Source organism: Lepus europaeus, chromosome 13, assembly GCF_033115175.1.
Source record: "Lepus europaeus isolate LE1 chromosome 13, mLepTim1.pri, whole genome shotgun sequence".
Lineage (NCBI taxonomy): Eukaryota > Metazoa > Chordata > Mammalia > Lagomorpha > Leporidae > Lepus > Lepus europaeus.
In genome coordinates, this window is record NC_084839.1 from 50266298 (window position 1) to 50290039 (window position 23742).

At 42.5% G+C, this 23742-nt stretch overlaps 1 protein-coding gene and 1 pseudogene across 2 annotated transcripts in view; one reads left to right on the forward strand and one right to left on the reverse strand.

Moving 5' to 3' along the window:
• Positions 1-23742, forward strand: part of ACYP2 (acylphosphatase 2) — a 321268-nt gene that overhangs the window by 103869 nt on the left and 193657 nt on the right. The window lies entirely within an intron of this gene.
• On the reverse strand, positions 1452-18878 carry LOC133772334 (heterogeneous nuclear ribonucleoprotein A1-like 3; annotated as a pseudogene).

Genomic DNA, 23742 nt, shown 5'->3' on the forward strand with positions numbered 1-23742 from the left:
AGCTTCTTCTGGGTCTCCCACATAGGTGCAGAGGGCCCATCTTCTACTGCTTTCCCAGGCCATAGCAGAGAGCTGGATTGGAAGTGGAGCAGCCGTGACTCGAACTGGCACCCATGTGGGATGCTGGCACTGCAGGGGTCAGCTTTACCAACTACACCACAGTGTCAGCCCCTTTTTGCAACTTTTCGTTTGTCCCAGTGATTGGATAATTTGGGGAAGTAGTATTGGTGATTTGCCTCAAAAGCAGTTCTGGAGATAGTTTGATAGTCACAATAAAAGTGTAGAGGACAGACTGGTTAGGCTATTAATAGAGTTAGTAATGGGGCTGATAAAAATAATTCCTAATAATCAAATGACAAAATATCTGCCTCTAACAGTTTTTCTTTTCTTTTCAAGAGAATTAATTCATTTATTGATTACACATAATTGATGATACACAGCTTCATTCCCATCTGTAATTTTATCTGGTACCATTATTTTTTTAAGATTTATTTATTTTTTTAAAAAGATTTATTTATTTATGTGAAAGGCAGAGTTACAGAGAGGAAGAAGCAGAGAGAGAGAGAGAGAGAGAGAGCGAGCTCTTCCATACACTGGTTCACTCCCCAGATGTCCACAATGGCCAGAGTTGTGCCGAACCAAAGCCAGAAGGCAGGAACTTCCTCTGGGTCTTCCACACAGATGCAGGAGCCCAAGGACTTGGGCCATCCTCCACTGCTTTCCCAGGCCATAGCAGAGAGCTGGATCTGAAGTGGAGCAGCCAGAACTTGAACCAGCATGCCCATATGGGATGCCGGCACTGCAGGCAGTGGCTTTACTCACTACACCACAGCAACAGCTGTAATATATTTAAATATATTACACAGAATGTGCCAACAATGATTTGTATAACCAAATAATCCCATGACTTTGCTGGGGTGGCTCTTACAATGGTGAACTTCAGAAGGTCACAACAGTAGCTTTTGGTATCTGAGGACAATGGCTTCTCCACCCAAGCAGTTTGCAAATAAATTTCAAATGAAACCTGGCTTCAGCCTGATGAACTCTGGCTTTACAATTTTGGGGAAGTTTACTAAGCTGGCTTCAGAGTAGACTAACTTTCCATTTTTAAAAAAAGACATATTTATTCAGTGTCATTGTAAGACTCTTACAGTTAGCAATCAACAGCATGGGTGTGAAAAAAGAAAAAAAAATACATTAAAACCCTTTGTTGGAATGCTTTATACTTTACACAAAACAGAAACTAAAATAACCTATAATATAATTAGCCACAAATACAGTCCTTGAGTTTTTTTGCCCATCCATGTGAGTATTGTCCAAAGCATGTCTTTGTAGCAGCTAGGCCTTGCCACCACTGTGCTTGGCTGAATTTACAAATCTGTTGTAAACTGTAGCTTCCCTGTCCCTTCTCTGGACCTCTTCTCCTGCTAAGCTTTGTTTCCTGGAAATTATTAAAACCTTCTTCCACTACCATAGCTACTGCTACTGCTGCTAGAACCACCATAGCCACCTTGGTTCCATTGTTTGGGTAAAATATTGTCTGCTACCACAATAGGGGCCGGACCTTCTGCTTCCAAAGTTTCCTCCCTGTATGGATCCAAAATTTGACGACTGATTGTTGTAACTGCCAACATCATTGTAGATTCCAAAATTGCTTTCATCATCACCAAAGCCACCACAACCACTGAAGTTTCCTCCACAACCAAAGTTTTCATTGCCACCAAAACCCCTCCGTGATCACCAGCAAAGTTTCCAAAACCCCTTCGACCTCTTAGGGTGGATGAAGCACTAGCCACCTTCTGCTTCAACAGGGCCTTCCTTCCTTTTCAGTTGTGACCATTTACAGTGTGGTGTATCTGAGTGACAGTCTTATCCAGAGTCAAAGTGGTCAAAGGTCACAAAAGAAAAACCCCTCTTCTTTTTTGTTTTTCAAAGATTTATTTATTTATTTGAAAGTCAGAGTTACAGGGAGAGATGGAGAGACAAAGAGATCTTTTATCCACTGGTTCATTCCCGAGATGGTTGCAATGGCCAAGACTGGGCCAGGCCAAAGCCAGGAACCAGAAGATTCCTCTGGTTCTCCCACGTGTGTGACAGGGGCCCAAGCGCTTGGACCATCTTCCAGTGCTTTCCTAGGTGCATAAGCAGGGAGCTGGATTGGAAGTGGAACAGCTGGGACATGAACCTGGGATGCTGGTGTAGCAGACAGAAGCTTTACCTGCTGTGCCACAGTATCACTCCCTGCATAGCTAAAGATTTAAAAATATGTCATTCATGTTGAATTACTACATTTTATTAACATTCATATTTTGTGAGTTCTTTGCAGCAGATATTGTGAATTTTGCATTTTACACAGTGTTTTGATTTTAGATTTCACATTCTTTATAAACATTCACTAGGGCCAATAATGAAAATGTTCCCATCTGGAAAATCAAGGCATTTGGACACAAGTTAAACTTTTACTTCTTTGCACAAAGCCTGTTCAGTTTTATATGTAAATATTAAATCTGGTACAGAGCTTATGGAAATACAAGGAAAGCATTCTGAAAGAAAAGATGAGGGGTCTTCAAAAATTAATGGAAATGCATATTATAAAAAATTGTGCATGGATTTCAAAGTATTTTGCACCAAAATAAGCTTATCCATTAATTCAGCCTTCCCATGAACTTCATGAAGTACTTTCGCATAACAAGCTGATAACAATGGTGAGATGAAGAGGAATTGGGACTGAGAAAACTGGGGAAAAGTCTAACATGGACTTCAAGCTCATCTGCATATTTTACATCTATATGGAGTATACATATATGTATTACTTGTGTAATTAGCAATTAAAAATTATGTATCTGTACTGATTTTGCAAGATATAGGATGATGGCTTAGTGAGGTTAAGAGGCTCATGGAAGCTACACTACTAGTTATTGGTAGAGACAGGACTAGAAGTAGGTCTCTTGCCACCCAGTCCTATGCTCTAACGTAATAGTTTGCCTGGGAAGTAAGGTACTAAAAAGATTGTAGGAGACTTTTTTTGCATATATATATATGTAAAATTAATATATATTTTATTTTACTTTTTTTTTGAAGGTCTGTTTATTTATTTGAAAGTCAGAGTTACACAGAGAGAGAAAGAGAGGCAGAGAGAGAGAGAGAGAGAGAGAGAGAGAGAGATTGGTCTTCCATCCATTGGCTCACCCCCCAGTTGGAGCTGTGCCATTCTGAAACTAGGAACCAGAGGATTCTTCCAGGTCTCCCATGTGGGTGCAGGGGCGCAAGGACTTGGACCATTCTCCACTGCTATCTTAGGCCACAGCAGAGAGCTGGATCAGAAGTGGAGCAGCTGGGGCTCAAACCTGGTGCCTACTTGGGATGCCAGCACTGAAGGTGGCAGCTTTACCTGCTATGCCACAGTTCCAGCCCCTATTTTACTTTTTAGATAATACACTTTTAAAAATTGTGTTTATTTTATATATTTGAAAGGCAGAGACATAAAGAGAGATCTTCCACTCCCCCAAAGCCTGCAACAGTCAGCACTGGATCAGGCCAAAGCCTGGAGCCATGAACTCAATCCATATCTTCCAGATGGGTAGGAGGGACCCAAGTACTTGAACTATCATTTGCTGCCTCCTAGGGTGAGATTTAGCAGGAAGGTGGGATTGGAAGTGGAACTGAGACTTGAACCTAGGCACTCCAATATAGGATGTGGGCATCCAAGTAGCATCTTAACCACTGCACCAAATACCTACCCCATCTGTTTTGTTGTTGTTGTTATTGTTGTTGTTTAGTTTGAGAGGCACATACATATACACACAAACACAGCTTCTGTCTACTGTGACACTCTCCAAATACCTGTAATGGCTGGAGCTGGGCCAGGACCAGAGACAAGAGCCAGTAACACAATGCAGGTTTCCCACTTGAAAGACAGGAACCTAATTAGTCATGGCTGCCTTGAAGGGTCTACATTTGTGGGTAGCTGGAGTTAGGAGCAGAGCTGGAACTCACTTATTTACTAGACTAAATGCCTGCTCCTATCTTGCATATGTTGAATACATAAAATATTTTTAAAGAGTTATTTATTTAAAAGGCAGGGAGAGAGAGAGAGAGAGAGAGAGAGGAAAGAAACAAAGAAAGACCTTCCATCTGGTTCACTCTCCAAATGGCCACAATGGCAGGGGCTGGGCCATGCCACAGATGGGAACCAGAAGCTTCATCTGGGTCTTCCATGTAGATGGCAGGGGCTCAGGGACTTGGGACATCTTTCACTGCTTTCCCAGGCACATTAGCAGGGAGCTGGATCAGAAGTAGAGTAGCTGGGACTCAATCCATATGATATGCCGACATTGCAGGCGGTGGCTTAACCTGGGATGCTACAGCGCTAGCCCTGAATATAGAAAATATTAAGTAATCTGGAAATTTAGTAGATTTTTCTATAGAAACTCAATTGGAAGATTTAAGTTGAATTTAAGTTTCCAGTGCAAGCAGATAAAAATTCCTGAGTATCTTGGAGAATGAACTTAGAAGAACGGATGGGCCTAGAGATGAGTTAGGCACAAGGGTGAGAGAAGGGGAGCACAGCTAGGCCTACAGTGGAAGTGGTAGACAGATTGAGATCCCTCTAGAGTTGTCAAATGTGGCTCCAGAGAGTATGAAAAAGATAAAAACAGCTGTTTACAAATAACTGAAAGTTTTCTTAGCTACTTTACTCTGTGAGCATGAAGATTGAACTATATCAATAAACTGCTTCTGTTTGACTCTAAACCTGAACCTGGGTTTTCAGGGTTGTCTGGAAAATTGTTATTCGGAAATAAAACAATATTTAATTTTTTTAAAGACTATTTATTTATTTGAAAGGTAGAGTTACAGACAGAGAGAGGGAGAGATAGAGAGAAAGGTCTTCATCCACTGGTTCACTCCCCAAATGGCCACACCGGCTGGAGTTGGGCCAGTCAGGAGCCAGGAGCTTCTTCCAGGTCTCCCATGTAGGTGCAGGGCCCCAAGCACTTGGGTCATCCTTCACTGTTTTCCCAGGCCATAAGCAGAGAGCTGGACTGGAAGAGGAACACCTGGGACATGAACTGGCACACATATGGGATGCTGGCTACACAGGCAGAGGCTTGGCCTAATGGGCCACAGTGCTGGCTCCCAAACAATATTTAATTTTATTAAACATGCACATACAAACATAAATCAGTTTTCAACACCATGGTTTTTTTGATATGGAGCTAATGTAACCTACCCTCACTTTGAGTTCCCTTTTGTTGCATTTACATTCTATATCTTGGATTTTTTTTTAAACATTTTATTTGTTTATTTGAGAGGTAGAGTTACAGACAGTGAGAGGGAGAGACAGAGGGAAAGGTCTTCCTTCCGTTGGTTCACTCCCCAGATGGCCGCAACGGCCAGAGCTGCGCTGATCCAAAGCCAGGAGCCAGGTGCTTCTTCCTGGTCTCCCATGCGGGTGCAAGGGCCCAAGGACTTGGGCCATCTTCCACTGCTTTCCCAGGCACTTGGATTTGGAATGTGGGTATCTTAACTATTGGGCCAAATGCCTGTCCCTTTGTTACACTTTGAGTCAATCACACATATGGATACCTCTTGTCTTCAATTGTGTTCTTCACAGTGGTAGATTATGAGTATTATACTATCCTCATTGATAGCAGTATTGTGAGTGGCTGCATACATGTGGCTTTCCTCAGTTCTGTTTATAATACTGCTATAATTTGTGTCCTATGAGTACTAGAATTCTGATAAATGCTATCTCAAACCACCCCATCAAAAATGAAAAACCACAGTATATTTATAATGTAAATGCAACATTATCAAGTATATACCTGACAGGAGAAAAAAAAATTTAAAGACTTATTTATTTATTTGAAAAGCAGAGTTAGAGAGAGAGGAGTGGAAACAGGGGGAGAGAGACAGAGAGAGAGAGAGATCTTCCATCTGTTAGTTGCTTTCCCAAATGGCCGCAATAGCCGCAGATGGTCCAGGCCAAAAACAGGAGCTTCTTCTGGATCTCTCCCATTGGTGGCAGGGGCCCAAGGACTTGGGCCATCTTCTGCTGCTTTCCCAGGCACATTAGCAGGGAGCTGGATCGGAAATGGAGCAGCCGGGACTCAAACTGGCACCCATATGGGATTCTGGCACTGCAGATGCAAGCTTAACCTTCTTTTTTAATTAGATATCTACTTAAGCTTACATGTTTAATGATCTGAACATGTGGGTGGTCCCTTTGTTCTGTGTAGTTCAATTGATTTCATTCACCCACATATGGTCAACTGGTAGTTGACTGACCTCACTGTCATGGCTAGAGGTTGGCTGGCTACTAATAGCTGAGGCAACAAGGATGAGCAGGCTATATGTCTTTTATCTTCCAGGAAGCTTCTAAGAAGCTCAAGCTTCTTGGCAAAGACAGTCATAGTTTCAAAGCCTAACATAGAAGCACTTTTCAAGTCTGTCTGCTTCATCCAGGGGATCCAAACAACCTTACAACCCCTTCCAATGCTCAAACCATGCTCTCCCCTGGCCTGAAGCTAGTCTCCCTGTATCCCCATCCAACAGATAACTAGCTGCAGAGATATGTCATTAAAATTTCTCTAATGGTGGTGTTGAATTTTAAAATAAAAATTCATTTTCATTATTCCTGTTTAATGTCAGAATACATAATTAGTATACACACATATTTTCTTCATAGTAAAAGCACTTTCTTGTTAAAACAGAATGTCTTTCCTCTACAAATCAAGTTTTAAACCTGGTCTTCTGCATTATCATGACATTTCATGTCTTTAAGCGTGTTTTATATAGTTTACAATTCAAATCAATGCCAAATTTTCTGATACCAACAAACTTACAGTAATTGAATGATGGGTTGACATTCATAGCCTTGTAGGCAAAATTCAAGTCCATAAGTAGGACTGATAAGTAATCATTATCTTCCCAGGGAAATTACAGAAGGTACAAAAAACTTGTATGCTGTGTTGTCACGGCAACAGTTGCCCATGTCTGCCCAGCAACAGGATCTGTTATTGAAGCTAACACAAATGTTACTCTGCTACCACAAGCTAATCAGTTTGTGAGTGATGTCTCTCTTGAGGGCTAATCAATAAGTATATTATCCTCCTGGACAGAGTCCACAACAGTGGCAGCCTCATGAAGCTGACTTATTATCTTCATTTCCTATTCTTGTTGAAGCTCTGACAGCAGCATGCCTGTCTTTTTGCATTTAATTACATTTTACTTGTGAGCTATGAAGATTTTAATTCCCACAGAAGACCCAGAAGGTTCAATGGAACAAGTCCTAATTGGACGTTACTTTTAAGAGAAATTGAAGCACAGTGTTTATAGGGAACAGCCATTGTTGGAGTAACTGGCATTAAACTGAATGGTAGGAAAGAATAGAGCATCTAGGAGATTTAAAAGAGCTAAATACATAATATGGAGAACAACTCTCTCTACATAAACATTAGGATAGTCTGGCCCATTGGCAAGAACTTGACACCAGGCTCCATAGCCCCACTGATAATCTTAGCGTCCCAACCCCACAAAGGCACAATCTGTCCAGAATAGGCCCTTATGCTCTCCCAGATCCTGGGACATAAATACCTTCAAAACAGAAACAAAACTCAAATCCTACATTCTAGGTAAAAGGTGGCCTTGATAAATAAAGTTGCCCTACATAAAAAATACAAGAATGGTTATATGTCAGCATCCTTTTAGAATCTAGAGAATGTATCTGCTTAAAGACTGGCTGTCTAAAAATTAAATAGAAATCCTAGTGATTTGTATATCTCTAATTTGTAAATAATACAGATTTGATTTTCCTTTTGTGAGTTTGCTAAAAGTACAAATAACAACAACAATTATTTAAGCAAGAAGTATGATTAACCATATGATGGTATTACTTATTAAAAAAGGAATATTATAAGAATCAGAATAAATGGGCCCCCGCATACAGTGGTTTTGTCACAATCAGTAACTTGCCTTGCACTGCCCTCTTCCTGCCATCTATGTCCATCTAGAGTCACAAAGGATCTTGGAGGTGGGTGTTCAGGAAATCCCTCTTGTAGAAAATTTAAATATAGACATTATAGATGACATTACTCTTGAATTTTTCAGTTTTGTTTGATTTGATAATGAATTCAGATATTTCTTGTGAGAACTAGAGATGCCTGAAGCGTGTGAAATGGAGTAAAAAACACTTGATATATCACTGCATTGCACTCATTGCTGCAAAACGCAGATATTATGTTTTTACTTTCCAATATTTCACTCAGTTATAAAATATAGAGCTGTTAACTACTCTTAATAGTTACTGGAATTTAAATAAGTGTATTAGTTACATAAACATGTTGGTTAACTATATATTTAAAAGTTAATTATTTGCAAGACAGAGAGAGACAGACACATAGACATAGGTCTTCCATCTGCTGGTTCACTACCCAAATGCCTTCCAACAGCCAGAGCTGGGCCAGGCAAAAGCCAGGATCCTGCCTGGAACTTAGTCAGGGTCTACCACGTGGGTTGCAGAGATCCAAGTACTTGGATGATCATCTGCTTCCTCCCAGGCTATGCATTAGGAGGAATCTAGAATTGGAAGTGGAGTTAGGACTTGAATCCAGGCACTCTGATATGAGATGTGGACATCCCAAGCAGCATCTTAACCTGCTGTTCCAAATTCTTACCACTATTGTTTTAATTATTGCTCCTGTTATTTTTATTACTCTTTTCCAATGTAAGAATTTTCTCTTACTCTTGGGATTTTTTTAATGTGTTCAAATCACCTAATAATTCAGCATTTTTCTCATTCAATTGTAACTATAAAAAGTTTGCACATCCTTGCAGCACTCACTGCTCAATAACCTTGACTACATGAGAGAAAAATGTCAGAATTTTTCTTCTTGGACTTCAAGCCTGCTTTCACCATGCTTTGCCCTTTGGTCCTGCCATTCTTCTCCATGAACCTCTTTTTTAGTTAACTTGGGCATCCTGGCATCCCTTAAAAACATAGTGTTTTCTCTCTTCAGGCTTTTGCCAAATCAATTTTCTACTGCTTTGAGAAAATTTCGTTCTTTTACCCTGTCTACATTTGCATCTTATTGGTTCCCTCACAAACCTGTCCAATCTCCTCTATAATATTGTCCTGGGCCAGCCATGTGTGTGGGTCCTTCTTTTTTTGACTCTTGTGGGGTCTCTTAAGCAGCATTCACATAGACTTGTTAATGTTTTCTGTGTATTTGCATTATTTCACCATCTAGAGTTTGGTGTTCTGAGTATAGGGATTCTGTTTTAGACATTCTTTTTTTTTTTTTTTAATTTTTGACAGACAGAGTGGACAGTGAGAGAGACACAGAGAGAAATATCTTCCTTTACCATTGGTTCACCCTCCAATGGCCGCTGCGGTTGGCCCGCTGTGGCCGGCGCACTGCAGTGATCTGAAGGCAGGAGCCAGGTGCTTCTCCTGGTCTCCCGTGCAAATGCAGGGCCCAAGCACTTGGGCCATCCTCCACTGCACTCCCAGGCCACAGCAGAGAGCTGAACTGGAAGAGGAGCAACTGGGACAGAATCCGGCACCCTAACCAGGTCTAGAACCCTGTGTGCTGGCGCCGCAGGTGGAGGATTAGCCTATTGAGCCACGGTGCCAGCCTGTTCTACTTAATACTATTGGTTGAACTCTTTAATTAAAACACAGTTATTCTTAGGTGTTTAAATTTAACTGAAAAGTGATCCCTGTTAAATATAAGAGTGGAAATAAGAGAGGGAGGAGATGTACAATTTGGGACATGCTCAATCGGACTTGCCCCAAATGGTGGAGTTAGAAATGTGCCAGGGGATTCCAATTCAATCCCATCAAGGTGGCATGTACCAATGCCATCTCACTAGTCCAAGTGATCATTTTCAGTTCACAATTGATTATAATGATAGGATTAAGAGCCAAAGGGATCACATAAACAAGCCTAGTGTATGCAAATACTAACTGATAGAATAAAAAAGGGAGAGAAGGATCCAACATGGGAAGCGGAATACACAGCAGACTCATAGAATGGCAGATGTCCTAAATAGCACTCTGGCCTCAGAATCAGCCCTTAAGGCATTCGGATCTGGCTGAAGAGCCCATGAGAGTATTTCAGGCATGGAAAGCCAAGACACTCTGGCAAAAATAAACAAACAAACAAAACAAAACAAAACAAAAACTAAGTGAAAGAACTCTGCGAGTGAGGTCCCAGTAGAAAGAACGGGCCATTAAAGAAGGAGGTACCTTTCTCTGAAGGGAGGAGAGAACTTCCACTTTGCCTAAGACCTTGTCTAAATAAGACCAGAGTCAGTGAACTCAAAAGGCTTCCATAGCCTTGGCAACTCATGGTAAAAGCCTAGGGTGATTACTGACGCCATAAACAAGAGTGTCAATTTGTTAAGTCAACAACAGGAGTCACTGTGCACTTACTCCTCATATAGGATCTCTGTCCTTAATGTGTTGTATAATGTGAAGTAATGCTATAACTAGTACTGAAACAGTACTTTACACTTTGTGTTTCTGTGTGGGTGCAAACTGTTGAAATCTTTACTAAATTGATCTTCTGTATATAAAGATAAATGAAAATGAATCTGGATGTGAATGGAATGGGAGATGGAGTGGGAGAGGGGATGGTTGTGGGTGGAAGGGAAGTTATGGGGGGGAAAAGGTACTGTAATTCATAAGCTGTACTCTGGATATTTATATTTGTTAAATAAAAGTTCTAAAATTTACTAAATAAGAGTTTAAAAAGTTCTAAAATTGAAAAAAGTTAAAAAAAACAAAGATATTATTTAGAACTATGAAGTTAAATAATAGAAGAGCTAATATTTTTTTCTTTCTTTTTTAAAATAGCCTCTCTAAGCTTTTATGTAATTTCTCTTTGCATCTCTCTGGAAGCATATCTCAGTCTCTTGATTTTAAATGCCCTCCAGCACCATCCCCCCAGATACATTTCCAGTTTTAGGTCTTAGTTGTGCTTTATTTTTATACCTCAGAGCCATCAGTGGGAGCAATGTGGGCAGTACTGAGAGAATTGTTTATAATAGTGTGTGTGAGAGGCTGGTGCCATGGCTCACTTGGCTAATCCTCTGCCTGCAGCGCTGGCACCCCGGGTTCTAGCCCTGGTTGGGGTGCCGGGTACTAGTGTCAGTTGCTCCTCTTCCAGTCCAGCTCTCTGCTGTGGCCTGGGAGGGCAGAGGAGGATGGCCCAAGTGCTTGGGTCCCTGCACCCACATGGGAGACCAGGAGGAAGTACCCAGCTCCTGGCTTCAGATCGGTGCAGCGCCAGCCGTGGCGGCCATTAGGGGAGTGAACCAATGGAAGGAAGACCTTTCTCTCTCTCTCTCTGTCTCTCTCTCACTGTCTAACTCTGCCTGGCAAAAAAACAACAACAAAAAATATAATCTGTGTGAGAAAGGATAAGTCCATGGGCAAGTCATCTGGATGGTAACTGTGGGGAGGGAGAATGAGGAGGGCTTTGAAAGCTACTTAGCAGTAGAATTTAGAGAATTTGGCAGCTAGTTAAGGTGAGGGAGTTGGAGGGCCCAGAGATGAACCACTTTTCACAATTGTTGGTTGGATGAAGGAGGAAGAATAGAATTATGGGTGAAGAAAATGTAAGTTCAATTTTAAAGATGTTGAGTTTGCTGTGATGGGGGCAATGGAATAGAGCTGTCCTTTAAAAAAAAAAAGATTTGTTTATTTATTTATTTATTTGAAGGTCAGAGTTACAGAGAGAGAGTGAGAGAGACAGACAAGAACAGAGAAAAATCTTCCATCTGCTGATTCACTCCTCAGATGGCCTGAAGGCCAGGGCTGGGCCAGGCCGAAGCTAGGACCTTCATCTGGGTCTCCCATGTGGGTGCAGAAACCCAACCTCTTGGGCCATCTTCAGCTGTCAGGACCCAGGAGCTTCATCCAGGTCTCCCATGTGGGTGGAAAGGGTTGAAACACTTGGACCATCTTCTGCTGCTTTTCCCAGGCCATTAGCAGGGAGCTAGATGGGAAGTGGAGCAGCTGGGACTTGAACCAGTGCCCATATGGAATGCTGACATCATAGGTGGTTGCTTTACCCACTACACCACAGGCACTTGTAAGTATGTGAGAGAAAAAAGAGGGAAAGGAGCTGCCTCTTAGCAGGAAGAATGGGTCCTATCATCAGGGCAGGGGAGAGTTCTGCTTCTTGGTGCAGTAGAGAATATGTTCGGCACCTAACTGATCTATAGGATAATCTCTCCTTTCTTCTCTGATCATTTTTGATGGTAAGTAGATATCACCATCTAACTTGACTTGGGCTTGTTGACCTCAGAAGAGAAGATTGCTCAGAGGGAGAAGTTACCCCTTCTGTTGTGGTACCTAGACAAGCAGAGGTACTAGATGAAGGTAAGTAGGATTTAGAATTGGTAGCAGAGGAGGGAAATGGTGAATCTTAGGTGTGACTTTGTGAACATCTGCAGAGGCTTGGACTGTAATTTGGCCCTCACAACATTCTTGTTCCAAACAAAGGAACCAACCAGAAATCCAGGGGAGTTACCCCCAAATAGAGTGGATTTACTAGAAGAAAGAAGTGGATCCTAGCAATGTAGGGACTGAGCTGTGGTGGATGATATTCTGCTCAGATCCCTGCTTTAGGATCAAGAAACTCATTCTATAGTTGTTAGAGGTGTTGACTACTGACCACTGACACCTGAGTTCTTCTTCTGGCATTGCCCTTAGCCAAAGAGAGATGAGTTGCCTAAGTTTATGTCTCCCACCATGCAAACAATGACTGGTGAATTGTAGGATACAAAGGCATGGCCATCTTCTGTCACTTCGGAACAACTTGAAAGGGCCCTCCCAGGTCTGGAGCTCTCATGGGATGGGCTGAGCATCTGTTGCAATTTCACAGCCAATCAGATCCTCCTGCAGCTAGATCTTGTATCATCAGAGTTGTCTAGGGTTCTGGGGTTGTCCCTATTCCTTCTGCATGGGAATTTGCCTCAGAGTAAGTGTCTTGGGAAAGCAAACTGAAGGCATTAAGGCAACGCGAATCAGCTAAATCCACCTCCCCCCCTTCCACAGGAGGAAATCAGCAGATAATATCCAAAGGGGATAAGCCCAACATATAAAGACACAAGAGCATTATCTAGAGTTCTGCACCCAACCCCCTTGCAAAATGTGACTGGGATTGATTAGGTGAGAGATTTATTTTTCCCTCCAAGATTTTTCTGAAAAACCTGATATAATGTCATATGCAAGGGCCGGCGCTGTGGCATAGTGGGTAAAGCTGCCATTTGCAGTGCCAGAATTCCATATGGGCACCAGTTCGAGACCCGGCTGCTCCACTTCTGACCCACATCTCTGCTATGGCCTGGGAAAGCAGTAGAAGATGGTCCAAGCCCTTGATCCCCTGCACCCACATGGAAGTCCCAGAAGAAGCTGGCTCCTGGCTTCAGATCAGCGCAGCTCTGGCAATTTTAGCTAACTGGGGAGTAAACCAGTGAAGGGAAGACCTCTCTCTCTCTCTCTCTCTCTCTCTCTCTCTCTGCCTCTCGTTCTCTCAGTGTAACTCTGACTTTCAAATAAATAAATAAATCTTTAAAAAATCATATGCAAATAGATAGTACTTTGACTCAAAGCTAATTTTAACATTTAAAAAAAGGACTCATAACTAATTATGAAGAGGCAGTGGAGTAATAAATAGAAGTAATAATGTAAGCCCTCTTTGCCTATGTCAATGTCTTGCTGGTTTTCCCCAATGTTCTCTAATAACTCGATGGAATCATGTCAAAGATTTAGGTCTGTAGTCCATTTTGAGTATTTTTGTGTAAGGTGTGAAGTAGGGTCTTGCTTCATACTTCTGCATGCAGTTTTCCCAGCACCATTTATTGAAGAGACTGTCCTTGCTTCAGGGATTGGTTTTAGCTAAATGGTCAAATATAAGGTGGTTGTAGATGCTTGGATTAATTTCTGGCATTTCTGTTCTGTTCTTTTGTTCTATCCATCTGTTTTTGTACCAGTAACAGATTGTTTTGATTATAACTGTCCTGTAGTTTGTCTTGAAATCTGATATTGTGATGCTTTGTTTTTGTTGTATAAGATTTATTTAGTTTTTAGGGTCTCCTGTGTTTCCATATTAATTTCATCATTATTTTTTCTATATCTGAGAAGAATGTCTTTGGTATTTTGATTGTTACCACATTGAATCTGTAAATTACTTTTGGAACAATGGGCATTTTCATGATATTGATTCTTCCAATCCATGAACATGGAAGATTTTTCCATTTTTCGTATCTTCTTCTATTTCTTTCTTTAATGTTTTGTAATTCTCATCATTGATATCTTCGACGTCCTTGGTTAAATTTATTGCAAGGTATTTGACTTTTTTTTGTATATTATGAATTGGAATGATCTTAGAAGTTCTTTTTCAGGCCGGCACTGCGGCTCACTAGGCTAATCCTCCGCCTTGCGGCGCTGGCACACCGGGTTCTAGTCCTGGTCGGGGCGCTGGATTCTGTCCCAGTTGCCCCTCTTCCAGGCCAGCTCTCTGCTGTGGCCAGGGAGTGCAGTGGAGGATGGCCCAAGTGCTTGGGCCCTGCACCCCATGGGAGACCAGGAGAAGCACCTGGCTCCTGCCATTGGATCAGTGCGGTGCGCTGGCCGCAGCGCGCCAGCCGCAGTGGCCATTGGAGGGTGAACCAACAGCAAAAGGAAGCAAAAGGAAGACCTTTCTCTTTGTCTCTCTCACTGTCCACTCTGCCTGTCCAAAAAAAAAAAAAAAAAAAAAAGTTCTTTTTCAGCCATGACATTGTACAAAGGCTGTTGATTTTTCTGTACTGATTATATATCCTGCTACTTTAGCAAACTCTTCTATGAGTTCCAGTAGTCTGTTAATGGAGTCTTTTGGGTGCCCTATATATAGAATCATGTCATCTGCAAAGCGGGATAGTTTGACTTCTTCCTTCCCAATTTGTATCTCTTTGATTTCTTTTTCTTGCCTAATGGCTCTGTCTAAAAACTTCCAGGACTATATATTTAATAGCAATGTTGAGAGTGGGCGTCCTTGTCTGGTTCTAGATTTCAGTGGAAATGCTTCTACCTTTTCCCCATTCAATAGGATGCTGGCTGTGGGCTTGTCATTTTGCATTGATTGTGTTGCAGAATGTTCCTTCTATACCCAATTTGCTTATAGTTTTTTTTATCATGAAAGAGTATTGTATTTTATCAAATGCTTTCTCTGCATATGTTGAGATAATCATATGGTTTTTGTTTCAGTTTGTTAATATGATGCACTTGTGAGTGTTGAACCATCCCTTCATACTGGGGATAAATCCCACTTAGTCTGGGTGAATGATCTTTCTGATGTGTTGTCGAATTCGATTGGCTAGAATTTTGTTGAGGATTTTTGCATCTATTCTCATGAGGAAAATTGGTCTGTAGTTCTCATTCTCAGTTGCATCTGTTTCAGGTTTAGGACTTAAGGTCCTGCTGGCTTCATAGAAGGAGTTTGGGAGGATTCCCTCCCTTTCAATTTCTTTGAATAGTTTGAGAAGAATTGGAGTTAGTTCTTTTTTAAATGTCTGGTAAAATTCAGCAGTGAAGCCATCCGGTCCTGGGCTTTTCTTTGTTGGGAGGGTCTTAACACTGATTCAATTTCCATCTTGGTTATGGGTCTGTTTATGTTTTCTGTGTCTTCATGGCTCAGTTTATGTAGGTTGTATGTGCAGGAATCTATCCATTTTTTCTAGGTTTCTCAGTTTTTGGCATACAGCTCTTTGTAGTAACTTCTGATCATTCTTTTTATTTCTATGGTGTCTGTTATTACATTTCATTTTTTATCTCTAATTTTATTAATTTGGTTCTCCTTTTTTTTTTGGTTAATTGAGCAATGGTGTGTCCATTTTGTTTATTTTTTCAAAAAATCAACTCTTTGTTTTGCTGATCTTTTGTATTTTTTTGGTTTTGATTTTGTTTATTTCTTCTATAATTTAAATAATTTCTTTTTTCCTATTAGTTTTGGTTTTGGTTTGATGTTGTTTTTCTAGATCCTTGAGATTCATTGATAGCTCATTTATTTGGTGCCCTTTAAACTTTCCTCTTAACATTGCTTTTGCTGAATCCCATAAGTTTGTTATGTTGTATTGTCATCTTCACTTGTTTCCAGAATTTTTTTTTTTTTTTTACTTTTTTGACAGGCAGAGTGGACAGTGAGAGAGAGAGAGAGAGAGAGAGAGACAGAGAGAAAGGTCTTCCTTTGCCGTTGGTTCACCCTCCAATGGCCGCCGCGGCTGGCACACTGCGGCTGGCGCACCGCGCTGTTCCGAAGGCAGGAGCCAGTTGCTTATCCTGGACTCCCATGGGGTGCAGGGCCCAAGCACTTGGGCCATCCTCCACTGCACTCCCGGGCCACAGCAGAGAGCTGGCCTGGAAGAGGGGCAACCGGGACAGAATCCGGCGCCCCGACCGGGACTAGAACCTGGTGTGCCGGCGCCACAAGGTGGAGGATTAGCCTAGTGAGCTGCGGCGCTGGCCTATGTCTTTTTTTTTTTTTTTTTTTTTTACTTGAATTGTCTTATCATTTCCATTTCAGTCTAGAGTAAACTAGCCATCAGGATAAGGGATAAGGTACTTACTTCTTCTTTTTTTTTTTTTTTTTTTTTTTTAGAATTATTTTATTTGTTTGAAAGACAGAGTTACAGAGAGAGTAGAGCCAGAGAGAGGTCTTCAATTCACCGATTCTCTCCCCAAATGAGCACAATGGCCAGAGCTGAGCTGAATTGAAGCCAGGAGTTTCTTCTAGGTCTCCCACACTGGTGTAGGGGCCCAAGGACTCGGGCCATCTTCTACTGCTTTCCCAGGCCATAGCAAAGAGCTGGATCAGAAGAGGGGCAGCTGGAACTCGTACCAGTGCCCATATGGGATGCCAGCACTGCAGGCTGGGGCTTTACCAGCTATGCTATAGCGCCTCCTCCCAGGATAAGGTACTTCTTACAAACCATTTCCTTTCTTTATTCAAAAAAACTCTTTCCTTCTTTACCTTCCTTACCAAGAAAACATTCCATCTTAACCTTCCTTGATTTACATTTTGAAATAACTTGTTAAAAATTTCCAAATTAAGACAACATTTTTTAAATAAGGTAACACATCAAATTGCAGTCTGAGTTACTTTAAGCAGTGTTGAACTATTTTTGTATGGACAATTTATGAAAACATACTTGTTAAACAAACCCAAATAGTTTCTCCATAGCATATAAGGTGCTAAGAGTACCAAAGTTTACATTTAGACATATTTATCTCATTTGCTTTACCGGCTGTTCAGTTACAGTTGAATCAAATTCTATTTACCAACGACATCATTTTAGATTCTAACTGAATTTGAGTCTAGTTTTCCTTTTACTCAAAGAAAAAAATACCTTAAGCCATTGATGCTTATGCAGTAGTCAGCTACTTGGGACTGCCTCTGAAACAAAAGGTTTAGCAGCTGCAAGATGGGTCTCAAGGGTTACTGTAGGCTAGGGACCATGTGCCAGTGACAGGAAGTCCACTGGAGATTACTCACCATTGTTAGGTTTTAATAGGAGAGAGCATCCACCATAGAAGGTTGGCACCCCTCCAGAGATTCGTAAGGAGAATCTGAGAGGTGATAGAATATGGCAATTACTACAAGGAAGCTCCTGTAAGAGCTCATAATGGGGGCAGGATAGAGAAAAACTGGAGGCCCTGCAAAGAGACAGTAACCTTATACTCTAAAACCAAAAGCCAATACTAGATGTGTCTAATAGTGAGATTGTCACTCAAACCAGTCTCAGGAATGAGGAGTCAGGTTGGGAGGTGTCTCAAGAAGCCATCATGTGGATTAATTCATACGCATTCAATAGCATCTGAAGTTACTGGGCCTATATTCTTGCCTAGAAACTGCCAGGCAAAATTAAAACAATATGGGCAATTGTCACCTGATTGGGAAAAAAAAAAACTCCACTGAGATTAAAATCAACAGCCATAAGCAAAAACAGAAGAACCCAAGTGGCTTACCGAATAAACTCAAGGACTCTGTGACACTCTGGAAAAGAATTTAATGCGTATCGGAGCACATGCAGGGTGATAGAGCAAATAGGTTCGTTAGGAGACAGAGTTCTGAAACGAGGAGTCAGAGTAGAGGGGCTGGCACTTTTTATAACTCACTTAAGCCATATTCTCCATCCTCTAGCTTGTAAGCAGGCCAGGTGGTGGTGTAGAAAATGAGGAAGCATTTTTCTGTAAGCTCGCGGGCCAAAGAATTAAAAGTAGGTAGTTTGCCTCCTGGCTGGAATGAGAGCATAAAAACAGAAGTATACTTCAGGTCTTACGTCTCCTGAGTTTGAGACATCTCTCAAAACTGTCTTGCTGCCTGTGGCATCCAGATATGCACTGAAGCCCACAGGGAAGGGAGGAAGGTAAGGGTGGGATTAGTATGTGTCACCATCTCTCACTTAGCCTTCCACACCTGTAGCTTAGGGTATATATTTGTCAGAATAGCATACGCAGGGAGTGATCAGTTCCCTTACTGGCGGTGTGCTAGACTGGGCCTCTTCCTGGTCAAATATGTACTGTAGCTTGTTCTTATACATAAGGAAAAATAGTTGTTCTATGCCTCTCCTTAGTCTTCTCTAATAGGCCTCATCTCGACAATGAGCTTTCATGGCGATAACCTTAGCAGAGGTGTTTGTAAGCTAGAGTGTCAACCCTGGCTACCACCTACATTGGTGACTACACAAGTGAAGACACAAAGAAGCAGAGTGGGGGAATATAATTCTCCCCAGTAAAACTCCTCTGAGGTAGCTGATGGTGGGGACCCAAAAGAGCAGACTGGAGAAGGAAGGTGGGGGATACCAGAGACATGCTGAGAGTTGTCCATGCCACTGGGGACTACAGCTAATGGGAGTCTAGATCGAGAGACTGCCTGTCTGCAAATGAGATAGTTAGACTTTAACCCAGGAACTAATGAATGAATTATCTAGGCGATACCCACTAATGAGAGCAGGAAATCGAGTTTGTAGAAACTGTGGAGACTTGACGAGGTATAGAAATTATTTAGAGAAACAGAGAGAGAGAGAGAGAGAGAGAGAGAGAGAGAGAGATGAAGATCTATCGAGATACAGGGTAAAGGAAAAACTCACTGAGCCATGGAGCCGGGAGCCCATGGCCTCACTCCAGGCTGCACCCAGTCTCACTGACAGATTAATCTCCAGGCAGGAAGAACAGAATGCAGTTTCCAGCCAACATCCTAACAGGCTGTTGGGATCTGGTGTCCAGTCAGAGAGTCCTTGAAAAATGCCAGAGAGTGGCCCTGGCCTGAATTTCAAGGTTACTCCAACCTTTCTCCCAGTCCCATGTGTTGGGCCAATCCCTGTGAAAGGAAGCTGAGTTGGACCAGACCAACATTCCCAGAGCTGAGATGAGGAGCAAGAGAGTGGAGCCTCTGGCTAAAAGCTCGTGAGGACTCCAAAAAGGCAGGGGACTGGCTCCCCACTTGAAACTGCATTTCTTGGCCCAACACCATTCCAACAGTGGGAGCCTGGTGCCCAGCCAGGAGACCTTCTGAAAATGCTGAAGTGTAGCCCCAACCAGAATCTATCAGTTGTCTCTAGGTCTTCTTTCAGTCCCATGCTAAGAGCTGATCCACGCAAGAGGGAGGGGAGGTATTAGAATAGAATCCCAGCTCCAGGGGATTAAGCTGGCCTTAATCAGCAAGCCTCACCCCTGAGTCTTAAGACTGGCAGCTGTGCTAATCACTTTTAACTGGCTGACAGGGACCCAATGTTTCGAGAAAAATTTGAGTTACTATGAAAAAGAGAAAGGCTCTCCAAAAAAAAAAAGCAACAGCAGTCCTCATGCTCACTGGTCCAGCGGGAAGATCCAACGTTGGATCCGCATCACATAAGAGTTGCTATCTTGGGGCTGGCGCTGTAGCACAGCAGGTTAATGCCCTGGCCTGAAGCGCTGGAATCCTATATGGGCACCAGTTCGAGACCCAGCTGCTCCGCATCCGATCCAGCTCTCTGCTTTGGCCTGGGATAGCAGTAGAAGATGGCCCCTGCACCTACGTGGGAGACCCGGAAGAAGCTCCTGGCTCCTGGCTTCAGATCGGCACAGCACCAGCCGTTGGAGTCAATTGGGGAGTGAACCATTGGATGGAAGACCTCTCTCTCTCTCTCTCTCTCTCTGCCTCTCCTCTCTCTGTGTAACTCTGACTTTCAAATAAATAAATACATCTTAAAAAAAAAAAAGAGTTGCTATCCGAGTCACGTTGGAGTTGTTAAGAGAAATTATTGTTACCTTGGTTCTTTTTCTCACATGGAAGAAGAATTTCCAAGTGGACGGCAAAGAGGTTTAAATGTATTTATTACAATCAAGGACTTCCAGCCAGAGTGGTGTGGAGGAGGGGTTTCCAAGAGAGGAAAACCTCTGGCATCTCTCTTGTGCACCTTTTAGGGTCTTTTCTTTATATTTTACTGTGTAGAGTTTGATTACAATGTGTCATGGTGAAGGTCTTTTCTGGTCATGTCTATGAGGAATTCTATGTGCTTCCTGTACTTGGATGTCCCTTTCTTTCTTCAAATTAGGGACGTTTTCTGTTATTATTTCACAAAACAAGGCCTTCTAATCCTTTCTTTCCACACCTTCAGGAACTCCTAGAACCCGTACATCGGGTTATTTGATAGTATCCTGTAGATTCCCAACAATATTTTTTAGTTTTCTATTTTCTTCTTTTTTTTTTTTAACTTGAAATTCATATTTAGGTTTTATAATATATATTTTCATTGAGTTATTTTTAAAGATTTATTTTATTTATTTGAAAGACAGAGTTACAGAGAGAGGTAGAGACAGAGAGAGAGGTCGTCCATCTGCTGGTTCACTCCCCAGATGGCCACAGCGGCTGGAGCTGCACCAATGCAAAGCCAGGAGCCAGGAGCTTCTTCTGGGTCTCCCACATGGGTGCAGGGGTCCAAATATTTGGGCCATCTTTCACTGCTATCCCAGGCCATAGCAGAGAGCTGGATTAGAAGAGGAGCAGCTGGGACTAGAACTGGCACCCATGTGGGATGCTGGTGCTTCAGGCCAGGGCTTTAACCCACTGTGCCCCAGCGCCAGCCCTTATTTTCTTCTTGTTTTTTGTCTGACTGTATAATTTTTTGTGATTCGTCTTCTCATTCAGATATTCTTTCTTCTGCTTCACCAGTTCTGTTGTCAAGGCTTTCCACTGCATTCTTTATTTGTTCTATTGAATTCTTTTTTTTTTTTTTTTGACAGGCAGAGTGGACAGTGAGAGAGAGACAGAGCGAAAGGTCTTCCTTTTGCCGTTGGTTCACCCTCCAATGGCCGCCGCGGTAGCTCGCTGTGGCCGGCGCACCGCGCTGATCCGATGGCAGGAGCCAGGTGCTTCTCCTGGTCTCCCATGGGGTGCAGGGCCCAAGGACTTGGGCCATCCTCCACTGCACTCCCTGGCCACAGCAGAGAGCTGGCCTGGAAGAGGGGCAACTGGGACAGGATCGGTGCCCCAACTGGGACTAGAACCTGGTGTGCCGGCGCCGCAAGGCGGAGGATTAGCCTAGTGAGCCGCAGCGCTGGCCTGTTCTATTGAATTCTTAATTTACAAGATTTCATTTTATTTTCTCTTTAAGATCTCAATTTTGTGGGAGAAAGTTTCTTTCATGTCATGTATGGATTTCATTAGTTTGTGCATTTGTTTCTAATTACTTCTAAGCAATCCTATGGTCAATTTTTTGATTTCCATTTCTGGCTTTTCTTCAATCTCTTCCTCTTTGCAATCTAGTATTGAAGTGTTGTATCCTTTTGGATTATCATGTTGTGTTCCCTATTCTTTTTTCTTGAGTTGGTGTGTTTATTATTCAGCATTTGTGGAGATACTTGTTGGTGGTTTCTTCTTCTTCTTCTTCTTCTTCTTCTTCTTCTTCTTCTTCTTCTTCTTCTTCTTCTTCTTCTTCTTCTTTTGCTGTGGCAACTTCTAACTTGACTATGTCTGTGTGGATTAGTGGACTACCTGCTTTCAGAGAATACCTAGAGGCATGTGGTGGATCTGGCCAAGGAGCTCTGTTCAGTGCTCCAGGGTAAAGGGAGTGTTAAGGTGACAGGTGACACCCAGGTTGGACATGGTAAAGCTCTTCTTTTTTTTTTTTTTTTAAATTAGAGGAGAGGTTTTTCTGCTCTGTTGGCTACCTTAGACTCAGTTCATTTCCTCTCCTCAAAGGATACCAGTGCCTGGGCGCTAGCCCCAGTGGGTATAATATTCATCCGTGCTTCCACAGGACCACACAAAAGATCTATACAGTGCTTAGTATAAGTGGATTCCCCAGCAATGTCTCTTACCAGGAAACCAGGGAGCCCTGAGTATGTAGAGCCTCCCACAGTGACTGCCCAATGTCCTAGCCACACCCTGAGCCTTCCCACACAGCCTCCATGGTTTCATAGTCCTGCAGCCTCAGTGGTTTCACAGTCCTGGCACACAAGCCTTCCACAGTCATGAGCGCCCAGCTCCCAGTCAGTTCTCCCCACCAGACTAAGGAATCTCCGCTCAGCTTGTTGCTAGCTGCGGGCACAAGCTGGTGCAGCTGTTCTGTATGTCCAAAATGGCACACTCTCTCTATCGGCTTGTTACAGGACACTATTGCAGTATGATGGGGAGGGGAGAGAAAAGTGCCCCCCCTTTCTTTTCTCATCTAGTTCGGCAGGTACATTATCCCCCAGAGGGCTCCAAGCCAGATTCTCTCCAGGCTTTTCCTGCAGCTTTATTGCCAGTGGCTTGGGCTGCTGTAGTCTGGTGTCACCTCATTTTCCAAAGTTGGTGCTGTTGTACCTGAGTGAGTGCAGAGGAACACCACACATTGATAAAATTTGATGGTCCTTTATTGCCAGCGATAGAGAGTGGGCTCATACCCCAAAGAACTCTTGACCCCAAAGCCCAAAGCAACAAGGTTTATAAATGCAAAAACCACAAAATCAGGAGGGGAATACGTGGTTGCTAGGATCAGGGAGGAGTACATTGTTACTGGGGTAAAACTAACCTAAAACCTATATGAAACTAATATCAATTATAATCTTAACAATGCCAGTTATAGTTTTGACATTAATCCAGGTACTGGCCTATATCATATGTGGGACATAGATAAATTAAAACTTTATCATTAACCTGGGTGCAGCCTATCCTCTTCCAAGCCTGAGCGATTATGCTGGAGGGTTTCTATGCTTTGCCAAGTGTGATGCAGGTTGCCAAGTGTGATGTAGTAGATTGCTGTTGTCCAAGTGTTTTAGATCATGGTTTTAGACAGAGTCTCATGGTGGGGGAAGGGGTGCCTTCCCAGAATGGGGTCTCTGGTGCTCCAAAATGGAGTCCCTACTGTCAAGGTGTTACTTCAGTGCGAAGGCTCTCAGCTGCTGGGGTCCTGAGTGGTGTATGTCCACACCCTCCATGTAGGTCTGCTATGTCCCTCTAATTTTCGTGGAGTTTCCTCTGCCATTTTCTCCTTAACTCTTCCCTGATACTGCATTCTCTCCACTTTTTTAAAACTATCTTTTCCTAGGCTAGAGCAGTAATCTCCCTCCCTATTCTGCCATCTTAATCCATACTCCCTCAAATGGAAGATTTTAAAAAAAAAAATCTTGCTGACACCACTGTTTCCCAAATCTCATTCCATTCTTCAGAGAAACCTGAGTAAGAAAAGCAAAAATGGCAGTGTGCTATTTTGGATATTTTCAGATAT